The sequence below is a fragment of the Carlito syrichta genome, unplaced genomic scaffold (genome assembly GCF_000164805.1).
Source record: "Carlito syrichta isolate Samal-C Ts95f unplaced genomic scaffold, Tarsius_syrichta-2.0.1 Scaffold313390, whole genome shotgun sequence".
In the NCBI taxonomy this organism is placed as follows: domain Eukaryota; kingdom Metazoa; phylum Chordata; class Mammalia; order Primates; family Tarsiidae; genus Carlito; species Carlito syrichta.
Window position 1 is genome coordinate 48,852 of NW_007257486.1, and position 22,495 is coordinate 71,346.

Here is a 22,495-nt window from a genome sequence, read left to right on the forward strand (position 1 = left end):
ATAAAATATTGTCTTTCCTATTTATAGATATGTTACATTTCTCCATTAATTCAGGTCTTCTCTAATGACCTTCAAATACATTTGATGATTATTACTTTCTACATGAACGTTATTAAAACCTTATATTTTGCCACTAATATAAATAATAGGGTTTTAAACCAATATGTTGGCTATCTATTGTTGTGAAACAAACCACGCCAAAACTTAGCGGCTAGAAACAACAACAGATCTCGCAGCAGCTTCTCGGCTCCTTCTGGACTATCCACCTTGTTCGGCTCGCCAGCCTCCACTCCAGTCTCCGCTACGTTCATCGGGGTGACCCAGAAGTTCTACAAGATGTCCACCTTCGGTCCCCGGACCTGCAGCATTCGCTGCTACACGAGCGGGCCCGGCGCCCGTGCGTCAGCTCCTCCAACTTCTCCCAGGTGGGCAGCAGCAGCTTCCAGGGCGGCCTGGGCTCCAGCATGAGCCTGGATGGAGACAATGCCGGAGCAGGTGGTATCACCGCCGTCACAGTGAACCACAGCCCGCTGGGTCTCCTTACGCTGGAGGTGGACCCTAGCATCCAGGTTTTGTGCACTCAGGAGACGGCGCAGGTGAAGACCCTCAGCAAGTCTGGCTCCTTCATCGACGAGGTGTGATTCCAGGAGCAGCAGAACAACATGCTGGAGACCAACTGGAGCCTCCTGCAGTACCAGAAGACGGCCCGCAGCAGCATGGACCTGTCCGAGAGCTGCATCAACAACCTCCGACGGCAGCTGGACACGCTGGGCCAGGAGAAGCTGAAGCTGGCGGCAGAGCCAGGCAACAAGCAAGGCCTGGTGGAGGACTTCAAGAACAAGTACCAGGATGAGATCGACAAGCGCACAGAGAGGGAGAATGAATTCGTCCTCTTCAAGAAGGATGTGGATGAAGCTTCCGTGAACACGTGGAGCTGGAGTCTCACCTGCAGGGGCTGACTGACGAGATCAAATTTCTCAGGCAGCTGCATGAGGAGGAGATCCGGAAGCTGCAGTCCCAAATCTAGGACACATCCGTGGGCCCGTCCAAGGTCAACAGCCGCTCCCTGGACATGGACCCCTTCATGGCGAAGGTCCGCGCCCAGGACGAGGAGACCGCCAATCGCAGCCGGGCCGAGGCTGAGAGCGTGGACCAGACCATGTGCCAACAGCTGCAGATGCTGGCCGGAAAGCCCGGGGTGAATTGCATCGTACCAAGAGGGAGATCTCAGAGCTGAACCAGAATATCAGCTGGCTCCAGGCTGAAATCGAGGGTCCCAAAGGCCAGAGGGCTTCACGGTCGCAGAGTGGCGTGGGGAGATGGCACTTAGGATGCCAACAACAAGGTGGCTGAGCTGGAGTCCTCCCCGCAGGGGGCCAACCAGGACGTGGCATGGCAGGGGCACGAGTACCCAGGAGCTCATGAACGTCAAGCTGGCCCTTACCGAAAGCTGCTAGGGAACAAGGAGAGTCGGCTGGAGTCTGGCATGCAGAGCATGAGTATCCATACCAAAACCACCAGTGGCTACTCAGGTGACCTGAGCTCGGCCTACGGCATCAGCCTCAACTACGGCTTTGACTTTGGCTCTGGCGGGGGCTCTGTCTCTTTCAACCTCACCAGCTCTCCAGGGCCGTGGTGGTGAAGAAGATCGAGACCCGCGATGGGAAGCTGGTGTCTGAGTCCTCTGATGTCCCGCCCAAGCGAACGGCCACCGCAGCCCCTCCCAGTCTGCCCCCTCCTGGGGCTGCCCCAGAGCCTGTGGGGGAGGAGGCTTTGAAGGTGTTGGGGGTGGTGGCTGCGAGACGGGAACCCCACCTGAGGCTCAGCCCTATCCCTCAGCCCATCCCTGGGGGGAGTTTACTGCCTGGAGTACCCCTTTCTTGCCCGTGTCCCCAACAAAAATCTAATGCAATCATTTTTCTTTCCCTTCCCCAAAATAAAACTTCAGCTAACTCTGCCAATCAAAAAAAAAAGGAAGGAAGGAAAGAAGGGAGGGAGGAAGGAAAGAAGGAAGGATCTTCATGATTCTATCTTCTGGGCTGGGCCAGGCTGGGTAGTGTCTTTGCTCCACACGGTATCTGCTAGAACTAGACAGCACAAGATGTTTTCTTCACTGTATGACTGTTGTTTCTGCTGGGATGGAAGAAACAACAGGGAAATGGATAAGGGTTTCTCCCTCTTCATATGACCTCTTCAGCTGACATTCTTGTGTTGCTCAGATCATGATGGCCTCGGGGTAGCTGGATTTTTAATTTGATGATTACTTCTAAGAGAAAGGAAGTGGAAGTCCCCATGACTCCTAAAGGTTCATAGAATTGGCATAGCATTACTACGGCTCTACTATGTTAGAAAAAATCAGTCACAAGTACAACCCAATTTCAAGGAAAAGAGAAAGGGAATATAACCCTTGACATGAGTGATTTGGACAATTAAGAAGGGAATGAATTGATGAGGGCTTCAGACCACAACCATTCACTTCATTCCCACTTGATAAATGCACTCACCCTCACGTGGGACTCCCACATTTCACTGCATCAGACTCAAGCTTGCAATCCAAGATTGTTTGCTTGTTTGTTTCAATAGCTTTAGGGAGTACAAATGGTTTTTGAGTATATGGATGCATTGTATAGCAGTGAAGATGTCTGTGCTTTAGTGTACCCACCACCCTCACTTGTGCACATTGTACCCAATGGGCAATTTTTTAATCCCTCTACCCCTTCCCACCCTTCTTCTCTGAGTCTACAATATCAATTGTACCATTCGATGTATCTTTGAAGATCCTTAGTTTAGCTCCCACTTATAAATGAGAACATGTGGTGCTTGTTTTTCTGTTCCTATGTTAGTTCACTTAGAATGAGGCTCTCAAATTCCATCCAAGTTGCAAAAGACATTATCTCATTCTTTTTTATGGCTGAATAGTATTCATATATATTCATATATATGAAAATGTATATAAATATTTATATGTTTTCACTATCCACTGACCAGTTGATGGGCATTTAGGTTGATTTCACATCTTTGCAATTGTGAATTATGCTGTGATAAACATATGAGTGCAGGTGTCTTTTTTGTATGGCGACCTCTATTCCTTTGAGTAGATACCTAGCAGTGGTATTGCTGGATCAAATGGAAGATACAGTTTTAGATCTTTGAGAAATCTCCATACCAATTTCCATAAAGGTAACACTAATTTGCACTCCCACCAACAGTGTATAAGCATTCTTTTTTCACTGCATTCGTTCCATCTACTATTTTTTGTTTTTTAAATAATGACCATTCTGGCTGCTATAAAATGGTTATCTCATTGTGGCTTTAATTTGCATTTCTCTGATGTAAAATTCAAGATTTTTTAAAAATCGAAATATGATTATACCCAGGTGACAAACCTCAGATGCAGTCTTTCAGGAATAAAGTCTGTGAACTAAAAACTACATATTACCAGTCCCCCAAACACCCAACAAATAATGATGAGGCAAGAATAGGATATACTCATTAGACACTTCTGCCCAAAAAGTGGAAAAGAAAACACCTATAACAATGTAACTGTCCCATAGCAATTCTGAAACATAACCAATCATATGTTACCAGTTTCCTAAGCTCCAAGAGCAAGGACTGTTTCTGAATTTGGCTCCAGTTATGCTTTCTTGAAATAGCTCTCTACCACAAATTAAAAAAAAAAAAAAAAATTAGCCAGCCATGGTAGCATGCACCTGTAGTTCCGTCTACTTAAAAGACTGAGTTGGAAGGATACCAGAGCCCAGCAGGTCGACGTTGGGGTGTCTGTGAGCTTGTCACTGCACTCCAGTCTGGGCAACAGAGTGAGACTCCAACTCATAAAAAAAAGAAATATTTCTCTATGGCTTCTGGTTCTGCGTTCTAAGTCATCCTCTTTTCCATGCAAATATCCATGTTTACAGCTGAATGGCTTTCTCATTCTGCCTGCTGTTTATATAATGTTGAGAGCCATGACTGCTTTTCTTTTTTGTATTGTCTTTGTCTTTTTTTTGTTCAACCTGCCAATGATATCCCAATACCACTTTCTTTAAAGCTTGGTATGTTTACTAGGAATTTTATTTTAGTTGACTCAATTAGAAAAAAATTTTACCCACAGACATTGAAGAGACAACATGCTTTCTGCAAGTCTGAGTGTTGAGGGACAACACACTTAGAATTCTTGGATACCCTCTAGTCTTAGAATGTCTTTGAGGTACTGACTCCAATCTAAACGTTTTCAGAAAGTATCTCATAGCCATAAACTTGATTTTATGTTAACACTAAGGTAAAAGTTTTACTAACAGCTCTCTGTATTTGATCTTTCCCTTTGGGCTGTTTCTTTCTCTGAGGACATTTTGTTAGCTGGAGAAACTGGTAATGAAAAACAGTGCAGTTTTTCAAAATAGTATGTCCCCTTAGTTGGGGTTTTTGGTTTTTTCCTAAATTCTGATGCAAACTGAGCCAGTGATTTTCTATTTTATTTATCTTCATTTACAGTATTATAGACAGCTTACTACATTCTGACTAGAGACTTCCTTAGCCAAATCTACAAATCTATTAGGTTCATTTTCTTTCTTCCATGTAATTGTAGACAATGGTGTTACCAAATATCCCACCACTACATAACACAGGTTATCTTTTTTCACCAGCCTCCGATAACAATTTCCTAACTGCCTTTCCAGATTTCTTCCATTCACTGCTCAGTCACAGGGCCAGTAACACATTTAGGTTTTTGTTATGGCCATACTTCACTACCCGAAAATGTACTGGCTTAAAAAACAAATGTATTAATTGGTATGATTCTCCAATTCAGATTGGGCTCAGCTAGGCAGTTCTTCTGCTTTATGCATTGCATTCCACAGTTCAAATGTCCAAGGTTGCTGCTTCTCTCACATGCTTGTGCTTCAGATGGGATAGATGGAAAGGCTAGGATCTGGCTAAGCATCTTTTTCTCTTTTCCCTCTTTCGCTCTTGCTTTTGCTTTTGCTCTTTCTCTCTCTTTCTCCATGTGCCTAGATTGTGCTTCCTCACAGCATGATGTTGTAATGTTGGCAGGGTAGTTTGACTTTTTACATGGCAGTTGGCTTATAAAAATGAAAAATCAAGGCTGCTAGTACTCTTACATGCTAGTTTTTAAATTTACACAGCATCACTTCTATCATATTCTACCGTAAAGGTAGCCAAGACTCAAAGGAATGAGAAACAGACTTTACCTTTGAAAGTGAGAAGTAGCATGCATATTGATAGTGACCATACTTGGAAACTAACATTATTAAAATTTTTCAATTCTTTAAAATTGATACATGGAAACAAAACAACTTTTACTGAATACATTTATCAAAAAATCTTCAGAAATTATTTTTAATTCTAATAATTTGCCTATCAATTTCTTTCAATTTTCTGTGTAAACAATATCATCTGTGGCAATGACTTCTGATGCAATCAAATAACTGTCTTGGCTTAGATTTGATTATTCAAAAATAATCCAAACTATTCACATGCTTCTATCTAAATTAACTCTAGAACTTACCATTTTAGGAGTCCCCACAATTGTAAGAAAGTCTAGATCAAGCATATTCTTCCAGCCCAGCAACTTGGTGAGACCTCATCTCTACAATAAATAAAAAATTAGCCAGGTGTGATAGCGCATACCTGTAGTTCGAACTACTTGGAAGACTGAGGTGGAAGGATCGCTGGAGCCCAGCAGGTTGATGCTAGGGTGGGCGTGAGCATGCCACTGCACTCCGGTCTGGGCAACAGAGTGAGACTCCAACTCAAAAAAATATATATACATATATATGCTTAGTAAAAATAATTTTAAAAAGATAAGTATCTGTACAATATTTAGAGAAACACATTGCATTCTTAAAGAATATCTGTACTCAAATATGATTGCTGTAAAAAGACTAAGTGTAGCAATCCTAGTGTTACTCTCTGAGGCAACTGTGTTTGGAACTGACAAGTAATCCATCTTAATAATACTCCATTTCAATATGTCATAATTTGCAAACACAAAAACCAAATATTTTCTTTGTATAAGCCAGATTTAAAACAAGAATCAAGCACCAGAGAATCTGATTTCCTCAACCTTCCTCTTATACCCACCAGCTTTAGGACTTGTAAACATTCCTTAACCTGCAAGACTCTTAATGTTGCCATCTTTAAAATGGAACTATAATTATTGCTTTGCCTATGGAAAGCAATTACTAGGAAAATGGTATCAAAATTTTACATAAAAGCAATTTTTAAAAATTATATATATCTCAAAATATGAAATAATATGAAAGATATTATTAGAAAACATTTTTATGACATAACATTTCTCACCTAAAGATAAGATTTTTCCCAGAATTACTGTTTGCTTCTCTGTTGTGATAATTTCTTGGAGTCCACAGCTCTAGTTCATGAAATTATTGCAGTATTTTCATTGCTGGCCCAGAGTAGGAGTTTTTGGAGCCTGTGACTACATTTGGAACATTCACTAGAGCTGCTAAAATCTCTACTGTCATTCTATTGTTCTCCTGTTGTATGCTTTTCCCATTTTCTCTTTATATGTCACTACAGTTAATTCTGTGACAGAATTAGATGAGGATTTGTTTCATTTGTCCTGCTCAAATATATATTTTTTTAAACCAAAGGACTTGTGTCTTTCAACTATTGGAATTTTCAGCTATTATCTCTTCCAATATTGCCTGTCCCCGATTCTCTCTGTTCTTACTTTTTTAATTCCTGTTAAACTTCTGTTGGACCATTTCATTAGAGTTTCCATAATTTTTTTTTTACCTCTCTTGATATCGCCCATCTGTTTATCTCATATCTTCCATCTGTTTATCACTCTATAATACATTCTGGATGATTCCTCAGATCTATCTTCCAGTTTGATTTGGTTCTTTGCTCAAGTCTGTCTTTTTGCTTTATATTTTCTTGTTCTCTCATTATGGTTTCAGCTTCCTCTTTCTCTCTTTAATGATTGTAAGCATACTTATCCTATATTTTTGCCTACATATTTACACATTTGGATTGTAACTAAAATACTCATTTTCCTGGGAGTTTTTATTTGTTTGTTTGTTTGTTTTGTATCTGATGAATCTCTCTTGCCAAAATTCAACTCTTCTGTGTGGATTATAATTTTTAAGCCTCAGTTTAATTGAGCTGTCCACAATTATTTCAGTTCTGTTCTCTTTCTGGTATAATGTTTGTATTTCCCTGTGCCCATGGAAGGTAGGTGTGCTCAAATAACTTTATTTAAACAGCAAATTGTGGAAAGAATTCACTTTGTGGCATTTACTTGTAGAAGTTTTAAAAACCAGAAGTCTATTCATCATATCCCCTTGCCTCCTGCCTTCACAATTATATGTCAAGTTGGAGCCTCAGTTAGCCTGGTACTCCATGTGACAACAAAGACAAAGGCTTCTGGCAGCCCCAGCTGGGCATGCAGTGTGAGCCAGATTAAATTGTTCTATCCTGACTGAACGAATTTACCTTCACCATGGTTTACCTTATCATGGAAGCCCTATATTTCTCAGGTTAAGGAAGAATCCTGGAAGGTATTTACTTTAAGTTTAGATATGCATTAAAAATGTTGTTGGTTATTAGCATTTCTGTGACTTTATAGTGAGGAGAAAGTTGTCCAGTATTCGTTAATCTGACCATGCTCCTAGAAACCAGCAAGTAACTGGTCATTCAGCTTATAATGTTAAATGCATTGCTAATAAAAGACATAATGCATGCATATTTATATGCAGTCTACCCACACCTATTACCTGGAACAAAAGAAAGAATAGGACACTGAATCCAAAAGAGATGTAGTCAAACTTTTACAGTTAGGGCTAATTGGGGGAGATAAGTTTTAACCTAAAACTTTGAAATTATTGTCCATGTTTAGAAAAAGGGATACTTATTGCTTTTAAAAACATGTGATTATTTTTAAAATTATTTCAAAGGAAATGTCTAGGAAATTATATGCTGAAATCATTAGTGCTATATAAATAAAAACTATAAAGTTCTCAAAACCAGTTTATTAGGGCCAAGTTAGACTTTAACCAAATTTAATATTTATTATCAAAATTTTCAGAGATATTCTATTTGGATGGTTAGTATTAGAATAGTCATATTCTTCTATAATAGATTTTTATTCTGTCTGCTCTGATCTTTTCTATCTGTTACCCAGTGACTGGCACATGGTAGACACTTAATACATGGTGTTGAACTGAATTGTGTTATTTTGGGTGAGTCTTATGCTACAAAAAAACATGGTAATTAAAGTCTGAGAGGGCTATGTGAACAACTCGGTGACTTTTGTGGATTAGTCAGAGTGAAGATTGGGAAGACTGCAGACATGCCTTCTTTTAAACTAGTGATTATAAAACTATAGTCAAGGGATATATTTTAAGATTTGAAAAGTTCTTTACAAGAACTTTTAAATGCTTTGTCCTCATTTGGGCAACAATCTAAAAAATTAATATAAACACATTCTGAATTATCTGGAAGGTTGGGAAGATTGCTTCCTAACCAATATTTGTTCATAACTTGAGAATCTGCTTTGACGTGTTTCATGATCAAGATGAGGTCAACCAGTATCTTAAGTCATGAGTCAATGAGACAAGAAAAGAAACAGACAAAATAAATGATGCATTCACACTAGTGAAAATAAAAGAGCATTGCAGTGCACTCTTGATCATATAACATGGATATATATATGGATATAGCATCGCCAGCATGCCACACTCTGCAAAGCTAGCACCTGGGTCAATATCATGGTTCCACTGTGAGTGGCCCACTTAGTTTCAGTAATCAAAATTTTTCTTACATTAAACTAATGTCAATTACATGTTATTGATTTTTGTGGGTTTTGTTTTGATTGAATTTTTTATTTGTTAGGTTTTATGGTGGTAGAAGAAGTTGTATGCATAAGAGGGTTATTGCTAGTTTAATAACTTTAAGTTAACATTAGAGGGTCACAAGGGTTATGTCCTTTAAATAGAATTTATGCAGTGCTCAAGCTCCTCAAACATTGTACTATTTAAAATATCAATTCAAGCCAGGCTCGGTGGCTCAGCCTGTAATCCTGCACCTTTGGGAGGCTGAGGTGAGTGGATTGCCTGAGCCCGTGGGTTCGAGACCCGCCTGGGCAGCGAGACCTCATCTCTACAATAAATCAAAAAATCAACCGGGCGTGGTAGTGCATGCCTGTAATTCTGGATGCTTGGAAGGCTGAGGCGGAAGGATCGCCGGAGCCCAGCAGGTCGAGGCTGTGGTGGCCGGGAGCGGCCACTGCACTCCAGTCTGGGCAACAGGGTGAGACTCCAACTCAAAAAATAAAAAAATAAAAATAAATAAATAAATAAATAAATAAAATATCAATTCAAAACAATCTACTATAAATGTGTTGGAATATTTACATTCATTACCCTAATTTAGGCCTCATATAAATAAAATCATCAATATACACAAGGAGCAAATGCTAATATTTCTGTGTCTTAAGGATTTCTCATATTACTGAAGCTAAAACAGGGTTTAAAAATATTCCTTTCTTATGAGGTCAGTGAATTTGAATCAGCCAGTTGTCTTTATAAATGCTTTCACTTATACAAGTAGTTAATTATTGTTGGTCTACTAAAGCCAGCTTTGAGGTTGATTATCATTTAGAGTTTAAAAAAATTCACCTTGACAAAGTTGCTTTTAAAAGATGTGAAAAAGCATGGATATTTCGACTAAAGAGAAAAGTCCTTTCAAACATAAAAATGATTACTGGCATTTGGTCATTTCAGCACCAAGATAGAACTGATTATCAAAGATACTGCTAATAGTAAAGACAGCCTGGAGCAGTTAAGACACCCAGGAGAAAGGTTACTTTTTTTTTAGAGTAAATAATACTCCCTATGACCACAGATTCAGACATGTAAAGCCCCATATATCAAGTTGATGACATCATTTACATGAAGTCCTCACTCCGATCAATGCTCTGACCTACACATGCTTCCGAGGCCCAGTTAAAACTCTGATGAATAAACTGGTCAGGTAGAGAGCCAAGATGTTCAAGGGGCTGCAGTTGGTGCTTCGTCCAGGACCATGGATCATTTAGGATGAAGAGCCCTCGGTGACAGAATTAAAGGCATCACTCAGGCAGCAACTCAAAATGCAGTCTCAGAGTTTGTTTGGCCCTCCAGTTGGCACTACAGCCAGCAACACCCCAGCTGGGCAGCAAAGCCTGGCCAGCCCTCCTCACCTGACTTGCCAAGTCCGTCAGGAGCTCCCCTTTCTTCATCCAGATTCTGCATGCATGTGTAGTGAAGGGAGACCAGGTGGCTGTGCTTCTCAACAGTGAGGAAATCGGAAGAGGTTATTTATTTATGATTATTTGTAATACACTTATTTAAGATAGGCCAGTTTGTGATGAAAAAAAGAAAGACAAGCTTTGAATATGAAAAATAAGGAATCGGGATTGCTTCCACAAGAAAAACAAATCTGCATAGGTGATATAGCAGCTGAGTATTTACAATATTTATTCCTTGTGAAAAGGGGTGTGAGACTTTAGCAATAGAAGGAAACCATAAAAGTGCAAGAGCAGGGACACTCTAGCTGCCCAGTCTTAGAGATGCAGCTGCTGCCTGACGCTGCAGCACAAAGAACCTGGTTGAAAGGCAAAATGGTTTCAGGTTTGCATGCTGTGGTCATTAGACATGTGAGCCGCTCTTGGAGGGTGTGTTGGGCCTGGGAAGCTAGGCACCTGTTGCCGGCAGAAACACAATACACTTATTGATTTGAGAGGGCAGCACGGAGTAACTAAAGAGGATACACAAAATCCAAAATAATAAATGAACCCATTACCCAATGACGTTGCAAAGGGGTCTCCAAAGGAAAGCCGTAGATCCAGATTATTTTATCTGAGGCAGTACAGAGCAGAAAGAATTGTTTATGAGAGGTTGGAGGAAGGGCAGGGAGAGAAGAACAAGGAGGGAAGCATTGCTTAATAAAAAATGATGTTGTACTTGAGACCATCTAAAAGAACCCCTTCTGATTTATCTTCTCCTGAAGCTGCAGCAGCAGCGATTGAAGTGACTATAATAGCCCAGGAGAAATGTTGGTGCTATTAGTTGGGTGATTGATGGAAGTGCTGCCAAAACAGCTAGGGAATTTGTCAATGTGTTTTTTGAAGTTTGTAAATGATGACACTGGCAAAGTGTAAACAAACTCAGCTCCAGCAGACACGTTACACAGTCCCCAAACTGACACTTTCAGAGAGTCATTTGCTGGATTGTTCCAATTAGGAATTATCCACTGGAGTAATGAGCTTCAGTTTTTTGGGCTAGGGCAGATGAGGCTTGTGCAACATGCAAGATTTAAAGAAAGGCATCAAAGCAGTTTTTGTTGATTTATCAACCAAAGGACTGGACTGCTGGTTTGTTGCAGAGCACCTAGTCATAGAAAAGCAAATGAACTAGAGATATTTATAACTCAAAGACTCAGAGGCCCACTCTATGACCATTGTATGAGTCACATTAATTTCTTGAGGTCAATGTTACAAATAGCTTGAGTTCCCATTTGTTTGATTCGGGAAATCTAATCTTTTTCAGATCCTCTTCCCCAAATAGTTCTGGGTGGCAGTTTTATATATGCCATGATCCATTCTGATTATCTCCGGGTGCCTTAGCCAGTTGTTCATTCTACTGCAACTGTCCTAAAGGTTGATTCCTTTAGCAAAGATTGACTGGGTATGGCACGTGCAGGACAGTATGCCCGGCTCAGAGATGTAGAAATAAGGCAGAGGGAGACAAACTCTGTATCTGTACATTCACTTGATAGAGATAGACATTAATCGAATGAAAATAAAATTAGTTATCTAATTCAGTTATACTAAAAACTAAAAAAGGAGAAAAAAGATGTGAATGGTAGGTACAATGAGGACAGTTTTTTGTTTTGTTTTTTTCAAAAGACATTTATTTTACACTCTTTATATAAAGGTACAGAGTATAAATATAATAAGAGATAAAAGAAACAAAAATGACAGGTATATATATTTACAAGGTAAATATAGGCAAAACTTGTCAAGAAGATTCTTTAAATACTAATTTTAGTATTTAGCAGTCAAAATCAGTTTCTAAGAATAATTTATCATCTCAGGAAGAAGTCTTAGAAGGCTCAACCTATGTGATTCAAACTATGACTATCTTAATGAAAAACAAAAGTATAATTTTGTCCTCTTTGAAAATCTCTCGAGGAGACACCTCTTATCAACAAGGGTACCTGAACGAAGCATATTTGTATAACTAACCCTTAACTGTACCCTACAATATCATAATACAAAATACTGATTTAAAAAAAAAAAAAGAAAAAGAAAATCTCTAAGTTGCAGGAGGCCAAGTAAACCAGAGGACTTGACTTGGTTAAGTGGGTCAGGAAAGAGTTCCTTAGGGAAGTCATACTTGAGAAGTGTTCCGATCCAAAGCATTATAAGAATTAGCTCAGGAAAGGAGAAGGAAAAAGAGAGACCCTGAAAAATGAAATGGCAAGCAAGAAGGCCCAGAGGCAGTGCCCAAAGAAACACCCAAATTCAGAAGAAGATAAAGTCATGCAGGACTATTAGACTATGTTAAGGATTTTTGTCTATACCTTTAAACAAAGCCATTGAAAGCTTTCAGGCATGAAAATGACATCCTTAATTTACATTTGCAGATCACTTGGGCTGGAATGAAGAGAATGCATTGGGGGAAGCAAGTGCAAATATGGGTGAGTAGTAAAGAGGTCATTGCAATGGTTTAGGTAAGAGAAGATGGTAGATTAGACCAAGAACACAGCAGCAGAAATGGGGAAAAAGGAACAGATTAGAAAGACATTTGGGAGGTAAAAATCCACAAGCCTTGACAATTGGGTGAATTTGGAGGGTGAGAGAGAGGAGCCTTCTAGTTGCCTGTGGTATGCACGGAGGTATCATTTTTTCATACAGAAATTTTCTCAGGAAGCTGGAAGGAAGGGTCAAAGTAGCAGGTCCCTCGTATCATGTTGCCCTGTTAATAAAAAAACAACACAAGGCAGGAAAATGTAGATCTTTTGAGCAAAGTCCTAGGCAATCAGAAATATACATCACCAGCAATTTTTATTTTATGTTCTTCAAAAAATCAGAAGCCTGGGGCAAAAGAGAAGGAAATATGAGGTCTATAGAATCCCCTGGAGAACGAAAGCAGGCTGTGTCAACTATAACAGTGATTTTAAAAAGAAATCAGAGAATTGAAAGTTATATCCATGGAGAATACATAAGTCACTCCAAAACACAAAGTTTAGCACAGAAATGCAGTTTCTATGAAGAAAACCAAAATTTTGAATATATATACATATATGTGTATATGTGTATATATATATATATGTATATATATATTTCTGGAATGGATTGTGGGGCCACAGTTGTGACTGTAAGAGAAACATAATATTAAAAGAAACATAAGAACCCCTAGTGAGATTAATTCTGAAAACAACATTCTCATTCCCCTATTCAGCAAGTGGTAAAATCAGTCTTAATTTTATTCCTGTTATATTTCTTAAAGTATGAGTCTTCAAGAAGAAATAACCTGAAATAAGTTGCATGTTTCCTGACAAGCCAAGTCAAAATGTTTTCCTGTTTTCTCACAAGAATTTTCACAATGCAAGTTTTTCATTTTAGAAAAAAACATATCTCTATGCACAAATACAGGAATTTGCTTAGACTTCTTAGATGCTAGCACCTGGCTTAAAGTCCCCACCTCCAAGCCATCCAGTGTCCAAGAGCACATTCCACAGCCTTCAGCTTGCTGCTGTCCCAGCAGGATTCTGGATTCCAAGCACACCAGTGCCCAGTGTCCAAGGGACTCAAAAAAGAGAGATGAGCTTGTCAAGATGTTTTTGCTCTCGCTTTGATGCTGTAGGGACTTAGTTGTTTTTCAGTAAGGGACATCCAGACAGACTTCTAGCAAGGCGGTGACTGGCACTGAAAGTAACTTCGTCTGTCAAAGACTCTTTTTGTAGAAATGCAAGAGGAAAACGTGTACCATTGAAACAAACTGAAAGCATGTCAGAGTGATTGGCAAGCTGACTCCTCAAAAGAAGAAATAATTATTGCTTGATAATGGCAGCTTATGTCAGAGACATGAATTTGGGGGCCACCATTTGGGTTATTGCAGTCTGCCCGACATCACAGGAAGTCTTTTGTGGCTTCCAAAGCAGAGCTGTGAAGTAGCATCGGCCTTATCATTTCAACAGTAATCAGCATCAGCATCAGTGACACATAGCATGTATCTCCCTTGTGTCTGTCCCTCCCTATTCTAACCACCAGACAAAGCAGGTTAAAAAGAGAGACATTCATGGACAGGTAGTCATGGCAGTTCCTATTTTTGACTAGATTGTTTTTCCAGGCATATTAATAATCAATGTGTGCATAATCAATTTCAGTCCAAAAAAAGGTTAGTTTTTTCTTTTTTTGGTTTCTAACTCAATATCAAAAATAAAAAAGACTTAATCCTCTGCCTTCTAGAAGTCTGGAGTCCTTTACAAGATACATTCGTTCTCTCCTTTGGGTAACTTTTTCTATGGTCTTTTTTGGGGGTTGTTGGGTTTTTTAAAAAACACGTTTTCTCTAGAAATGTAAAAGAAAAAGAAGAAATTTGAATACAAAATGTTAAGGCCTTGGAAGTGTAGTTTATGCCTTCCAAGGCCTTAACAAATAAGAAATATCTAGGAAAAAAGATTTTTATATTAGATAGCAACTCTCAATCTACTCACGCATGTGTTAGAGCTGTCAAAAGGACATCTCCTTTTGACTTTCATTCCTATGGGAATATAATGTTTTTGCCCATTCATTTAACTGTTTCAATTAAAAATTGTATTAGTTGCTTACTATGTTTCAGGCACAGGGCAAAGTATTGTTAGACCTTCTTCCCATAAATATTCCAGAATGTTTCAGAAGACAGGGGTGTTTTATATACTATTCCAAAAGAAAAGGAGATCTGCACCTAGGAAGGACTTTTCCCCTAGAATAGGAAAACAATAATATCCTTTGAGGCAAGCATTGATAGTTACCTACCTCATGTCCATTCCTGCCTTCTTTCTTGTTAATTGAACCGATATTAAGATATTAAACAAAGTAGAAATGTGCCTAATTAAAATACCTAATTTCTAGATTCTCTTGCTACTAACAGTAGTCACAGAACTTTGCACTGGCCAATAAGTCATCAGAAATCTCAGGGGAGGGCACTATTTTTCTGAATAAAACAGGGGTGGGACGTGGGGAGTCCCCTCATTGTCATCAGAGTTAGTGCACCAGCTTTGGACAACCTACCTTTGAGACTTCTTGCCAAATGAGAAAAGCAAGCTCTTATCTGTTTAAGATACCATAGCAGAGACAGCTAGTGCTGTTCATAGAAAACCATTTTCTCTTCTTTCTGCACACAAAGCCAGATTACTTTCCCCAGTCACTTTTAGAGTTAGATATGGTCATGAGACTAAAATATAATGAAAGGAATAAGACCTGCTTCCAGATCAGACGCACTAGATTTCCCTTGTGGACTTCCACATGCTCTTCCTACCTCCTCCAGCAGACAGTTGATACCCAAAGCAAACTTGGAAGCCACATACTGAAGACAAATTATAGCAAAAACTTCATCAGCATGAATCCCTGAATAACCTGCCTTGAGCTTTTTTATATGAGACAAACAAACTTTTAATACATTGAGTCAATGAAATTTTGAGACTAATGTTTTACAACAGCTAACATTATCCTGAATCCTAACATCATATTTGCAGCAAAATACTGATGGAACAAACCCTGAATATTTGGCATTGGGTTAACACTCAGGTGGTAGATGACTAGAAGGTTGGAGAGTCCTGCTTTGTTTCGGCAAAATGGCTTATTAAAAGGGCTGCCTACAAAAATCTGGATAGCAGACCAGGTGTCTACTGAGACTAGCTCTAGGGGAAGTAGTTGAAAAGAGATGTCAATGTATATCAGTTCCTTTGTGCTGCTTATAGCAAATTATCATGAAAAAGATTGCAGTTTAGGCAAGAATTAACAAGTTTTGAGTAAAATTCCAGGATTAAAGTGAATCCAAAAATCTGAGATCTCACAGAACTAGAAACTCAACAACATCTGACTTCCCAAAAAGTATGAGATAAATTGGAAAAAGGCTTTCAGTGAAAAGGCCCATTAATTCTTAGCAATTAAACAAAGGTTTTAAATTGTTTCAGATGACCTCAAAACAGCCTCCATTAAGTTGAAAGAAAGAGATGTTAAGATGAAGAAGGAATGAAATAAATCAGACTTGAGAATTATATCTGAGACAGAAGTTTGGGTAATGGTTGCTAGCGCATGAAGCAAGCTTAGAAGCATATAGCACAGAAGCCTAGTGAGTTTTTCAAGGCATTATATTGAAAAAAAAAAACCTTATGAACTTTTTTTTTTAAGAATAAAAGAAAAATAGTCGATGGCTACAAAAGTAGTCTTGGCACCCCAAACTTGTCCTAGCAGGGACCAGGTTGCAACAATTGTAAGGTCCCCAAGGAGGGCAAACTTAGCAATGGTCCACTTCATATGAAAATGAAGGAGCTAGGTGGGTTGGCATATGTGTATAAGTCTAGCACTTTGGGCCTGGAAGTGGGGTAGGAGAATCACTTGAGCCCAGGAATTAGAGACATCATCTCTAGGGAAATAAATAAATAAAATAAAACTATAGAAAATGAAGAATCTCAATTTCTTCATTTGAGAAAGGAGGGGAATGTAAGAACCTCAAGTTCAAAAAGAACACTTCAAGGGCAGATCAGGAATAGCAGAAAACAATGAAAAAGGGAGTCTTTCCTGAGAGTGAGCCCAGGGTCTTCTCAAAATCCTGTGCTTAATCCAGTATTGTATATCTACTGAGAGAGAGAGGAGTTTTTATTTTTCCTTCTACTTCTTTTTTTAGTTAGCGATGGCTAAAGTCCATGGAGCCCTATCTGTGCTTGATGGAGGGATTTGTTTATCACTCAGACTTTGACCTGGAAATGACAACTGAATTTTTAATTAATTATATGTATTTTTTCCCTTTGAGGGGGGGCACTGAACATGACTTTTGAATAGCAAAAAAGAATCAAATTGCTAGCTGTTTATCAAAGTTGTTTTCTCTTCTCCCTGTATTTCTCAGTTTATCTTAAGGAGATAAAGTAAAGAAACAAATCAGATTTGAGATTTATGTTTAAGGAAGAACTTTGGGGGTAGTTACTGAAACTAACTTGAAAGTAAATAACTCTTTCTTCTTTCTTCTATATGTCTTAGCTTCTGTTTTAGGTGATGTTTTAGCTCATGTGAATCAGTTTTGCCCAATAGAATGTGAGTAAAATTGACTGATGACTACCACTTCGAAACCTGATCCAAAAAAACCTCCCATCCATCTTCTTCCCATGCTCTTAGGTAATTACTGAAAACCACATGGGGAAGATGGCAGCACCTGTCAGTCTGGTTTGATGATTGACATTTTCAGTAGAGCCTCACCCTTCAAGCCCCATGGGCCAGTAATACTTACATTGGACTGATTAATGAACAAGAAATAAACTGCTATTAGTTCAGCCACTGAAATCTTGATCCTAACACTAGTGTTTCCCTAATATTAACATGGGAGCATAACCTTAACTGTGTGTGAGCACACAATTCCTAACTGATATTCCTCTGATGCATGAAAGCTTTCACTCAAATGTGTTTTGATCCAGGGTGGTAATATCTAGACAGCCTGCATGTAGACTCAGGAGAAGCAGAAACCTTGAAGCTGTTATCTTTTTCTCTCTTTTGTTTTCTCTGCTTATGTGCGTGTAATGTACCATCTCTCCTGTATTCATTTTGACTTTTATCAGCTTATGGGAATTTTCTTTGTGATTTTCCTATTATATTACAGGAGTTGGAGGATGATCTCAAATGCCAGGAAGAGGAATCTGGGGATTGTACTGCGACAGCTTCTTCAACCCTGAAGTCAAGGTCTGAGCAAGAACAGAGACAAAGAAAGCAACACAAAAAGGTGGCAGTGGTAGAAATACAGAATAGGAAAGGAGTCATCTAAGCAGCGGCGAGAGCAATGGGATGAGACTGAAAAGACTAGACCTATGCAAACCTTGAAGAGATTTGGAATCAGGTGGCTACTCTTGTGATAGAATGTGAGGAAAACCTAAGAAAGACATGCTAATGAAGGTTCTCCAATTATTATTCCTGAGGGTTCAGAGAGAATATGTGCAGCTATATGTGAACTTGCTACTACAAATAGATAGCTTGGGGCAATTTGGATATGTTGGTTCCAGAGTTTTTCACATTTAACACACCAGGCCCCAGGGTGAGGATGAGTAGTAAGTGCATTGGGCAATTGCTGGGTGTCATACGCTACAGATTGATTTACGCCCAAACCTGGGCTCATCCTTGTGCACCACCCAGCACCACCATCCTAGCTGACACCAGAAGTGGAATAAAAAAAAATTCTAAATTAGATAGAATTTAAAACAACAATCAGGAGATTGAATTTTTTTCCTATTGTTTTTTTCTTGTAGTTCAAAAATGTGACATATTTATAGAAAAGTACAGATTGTTCCTATCCAAACACAGTAGTAGTTTCTTTTCTAAAAATAAACATGGCCAATTATGTTTTAGGGAGATTTATTTCATTTTATCTTACTTTTAAACAAAAACATTTTAAAGAAAAATTTTAAAGACTTTTGAAATCTTATCATAGTGCAAAAATCAACAACAGATAAGACTGTGGATATTTTTGATGGTGCATGAACATTCTGCAACTTTGTGTAAGTTTCACTCAAATATTCTCAGTTACCAATATTTATTGAAAACCCACCATGTGACAATCACTGTACCAGGTACAGGAAGTCAAAGGCAATTAAAAATCTGGCAGGTAGGCCTATAAGGAACTTATACTGTAATGAAAAAGACTAACTCTAAACCCATTGATTATGAAACACTATGAGATACTTTGGCTTCCAAAAAGAGACAAAACTCTTGACTTTATACTTACCAAATGATTTAACAACTTGGTTATTTTCATACTTCACTGAGACAATAATAATTAATAATAATAATACCTTCTAATACCTACAGAACTGTAATTATGTGCCAGGCAGACTAATAAATGTTTTATATAGATTATTTCATTTTATCTTTACAAAAACTCTGCGAGGAAGGTAGAAAAATTAAAATTTGTCACTACTTTTCAGATAAGGGACATGAGGTACAAAAAGTATAGCAAATTCCTGAGATCACACAGCAAGAAAGTGGTGAAGCCACAGTTTGAACTCAGACAGTCGGAGTTTTTTTGTTATATGGCATCTAAACATGCTATAAAAGGCATGATCTATTTGAACCAGATCTTGCCTAGAAGCCTATATCAGGATCGCTGGGCCTCAAGAAATACAGCTCATCTGTGACCTTCAAACTACCTAAGATTAGAGTGCCCCCAGCCGGTCCATAATCATTAGTCAGTGCTAATATCTGGGGCACTATTGGATGCACAGTATGCATCATTGGATCTGGTGATGTGACGGGTCTAGTCAAATCCACAGTTCCTCTCAAAGAACCTATCATTCATGAGGATTTATTAGGTGGAAAATAATGGATTAATCTTAAGCTTTTGGTACTTCCCCTGATCTGACCATTGTGACTCAGAATGAACTCATATCTCTGAGTTACAAGCAGCTTCAAATTCTAGACACATACATAACCAACCCACACTCAGAGGAAAGTATCTACCAAGAGCCTCTCACTTCTGATGAGAAGCATCTCTTACTTCATCCCTCTATTTACTCCCTCAACAGTAGTCAATGCCAGGCACTGAAAGGCACTAAAGTTAAAAAGTAGATGCAAGTCTTTATCCTTGTGAAAAAAAAAGATCTATTAGGAGACACAATAACAAATAAAAAATTGATTTTTATCTTTTAATTTTTTATAAACATTTATTTTAATGTTCCCTCCAGCCTGCAGGATGTGAGAAAAATCCTGAAGTAATTCATTTGTTACAATAGCTATACCTATTGTACATATACTTGGTAGATAAATCTCTACAAAGAGTATGAAATGACTTGTCTAAATGAATAAAGAATAGAATTGGTAATTTTGGACCAAGTAACATGACTACTCTGAACCACTGGTTTCTATAATTGACTTTAAGTTTACATAAAATTAGCAAATCTAGAATATGCTTTCTGAAGTCATTTCAGTGTTTCATATTCTTAAAGTCTTAGTTAATTAAAGTTTAATTATAAGGTGACTTTAGAACTTCAGATTACAACAGAAGTGAATTATTCCAACAGCCTTGTCACATTCCCTTCCCCACCCAAGTAATACTTGAAAGATGCAAGGTTTTGAATACTCTTTTGTGTAGGATCTACTGATTTCACTCCAGCCATCACCATTAAGAACTGAATCCAGAATAAGATGTTGAATTTCTGGGATAAACACACAAAACCAGTTCTCCAGAATTATTGTAGGTAAAAAAATAAAAGAACAAGAGTAAAGCAACAATAATAGAAAAAAAATTTTTTTGCAAAGGACAAGGATTAGATATTCCCTATCTCAATGGAAGTCAGAATGACAAAAGGAGATTTCAAGTTGCAGCAAACATGCTTTACATTTGATGCCTAAAAGAAATTGCCAGTTGACAATGAAGCCAAACCACTAAGTACTGTACTCATGTTTTACTTGATATGAGTCTCTCCCCCAAAATAAAAAAATCTTTAAAAATCATTGTTAAAGAAATAAACAAATGCAAAGCTTGCATTTCTATTTTCTTCTTTATAAATCTTCTCTTCTAATTAATGAATAGCAGTACTTGCACTTTATTATTTGTGATTTCAGAAAGACACTCAGGGAATTAGTTGAATTTGGAGTAGGAAAACAATATTAGCTCTAGGCATAGAGATGAATGGATTTAGTAGCACTAAATCGGGAAGCCAAATGGGCTCTCACAGCTCAATGTTTTAGAATTAGCTTCACACACTCGACAGACAAATCAAGAACCAACATTAAAAGCCCACAGTCAGGTATGACCTCTTGATCCTTTTAAAATCCATATTGCAGGTTTTAAGTTGATAATGCTATTTCTAGTAACAGCATTTTTCAGGAACTAAAGTTGTCAGAGACCATGAAGGGTCAAACTGCTAGATCCCACATAATAATCATGCCCTGCAGATTTAGAAAAATATTTTAAAACAAGGAGTTTCCAATTATTATTCTCTGGATCCACTCTGTCATGGTCTGTGTGGGTCAATGTTTTTTAAATGTCAGTCATTCACATTCCAAACTTCAGGGATGTACTATCAGTATACCAGCTATACTACCATTCTTCTAATACTCTTCTTTAAAGCGATTCTCCTTTTAAACTTAATTTTAAAAGATAATTTTCATGGCAAGTATAAATGACAAGTCAGTTTCATATGCTAGAAATTGGGGTTGCTATAAAAGTAAATGCATGACTATTTTTTAAACAATGCATAAAAAATTGTTTTGTACTGCCTGAAGTCATCTTGCATGGCACCAGTTGCTTGCATACCATACTTTAGTAAACACAGATCTTAGTCTATGCATATCCTCATTTCCCAAAAACTATTCCCAGTAAACAAGAGGACACAGGTGGATACAGAGAGCATCTTCCCTTATCGCAAGTGAGATCAGCATAGAGATCAGCATAGAGGATCATTTTTCCCAAGAGCAAAAGCTTAGGCATGTCTTTCAGATGCTCACCAAGGTGAAAAAGAAAATAGTACTTTGATAGCCCAGAGGAATTGTTCCCCTTTTCCTTTCCTGCTGATACTTGAGCTATCATGGGTTGGTATCTGAGATGCTTTATAAGAGGCCTGTCTCAGTCACAAGGGAAAGAGGTGATGCTGAATGCAGAATTCAGAACCACCCGGACTCCTCACTACGGCCGCCAATCAGGAAACAGCAGAAAAACTCAGACCAGTCAGTCTCCAGAGAGTCCCTGGTAAACAATAGCTTTTCCTTTTCTAAGGTTCAGAATAACTTGAGCATATCTACCTCTAACTCCATCTCATCTGCAGCTTGGTAACTGGGTTTCCTAAACAAAATTAACAGAAGTGTCAAGGTGAAATTGAAAGTGAAACTGGCAGCAAAGGGCAAATCTCCAAGGCCCTTAATGGATTGAAAAGCCAAATGGCAATTTCCAGCTAGGTCCCTTGCCTCGGGCTGAACTGAACCAAGACAATCACATTTCAGTCTGCTCTTTCAATAATTTTGTCAATACATTAGGCCTCACGAGGTTTATGTGCAGACACAATCTTATGCTTAGTCAAAATAGGTGGTCACCTGTATGTGATGTTTGGAATGCCTCCGAAATGTTCTGCCACCCACACAGATAACCCCTCATGGTTCACCCATGTTCTTGAGACTCCTGGTCATTTCTTTGGAAACAGAATTACAAGGTCTCTATTAAAAGTAAATGCTGATCCAAAAGGCAACACAGATATTCCCTATCTCAATGGAAGTCAGAATGAGAAAAGG

General features: G+C 38.5%; 1 pseudogene; it reads left to right on the plus strand.

The window, feature by feature from the left end:
• The first annotated feature begins 239 nt into the window (after positions 1-239).
• LOC103272950 lies at positions 240-18,044 on the plus strand (annotated as a pseudogene).
• The last annotated feature ends 4,451 nt before the right edge of the window (positions 18,045-22,495 follow it).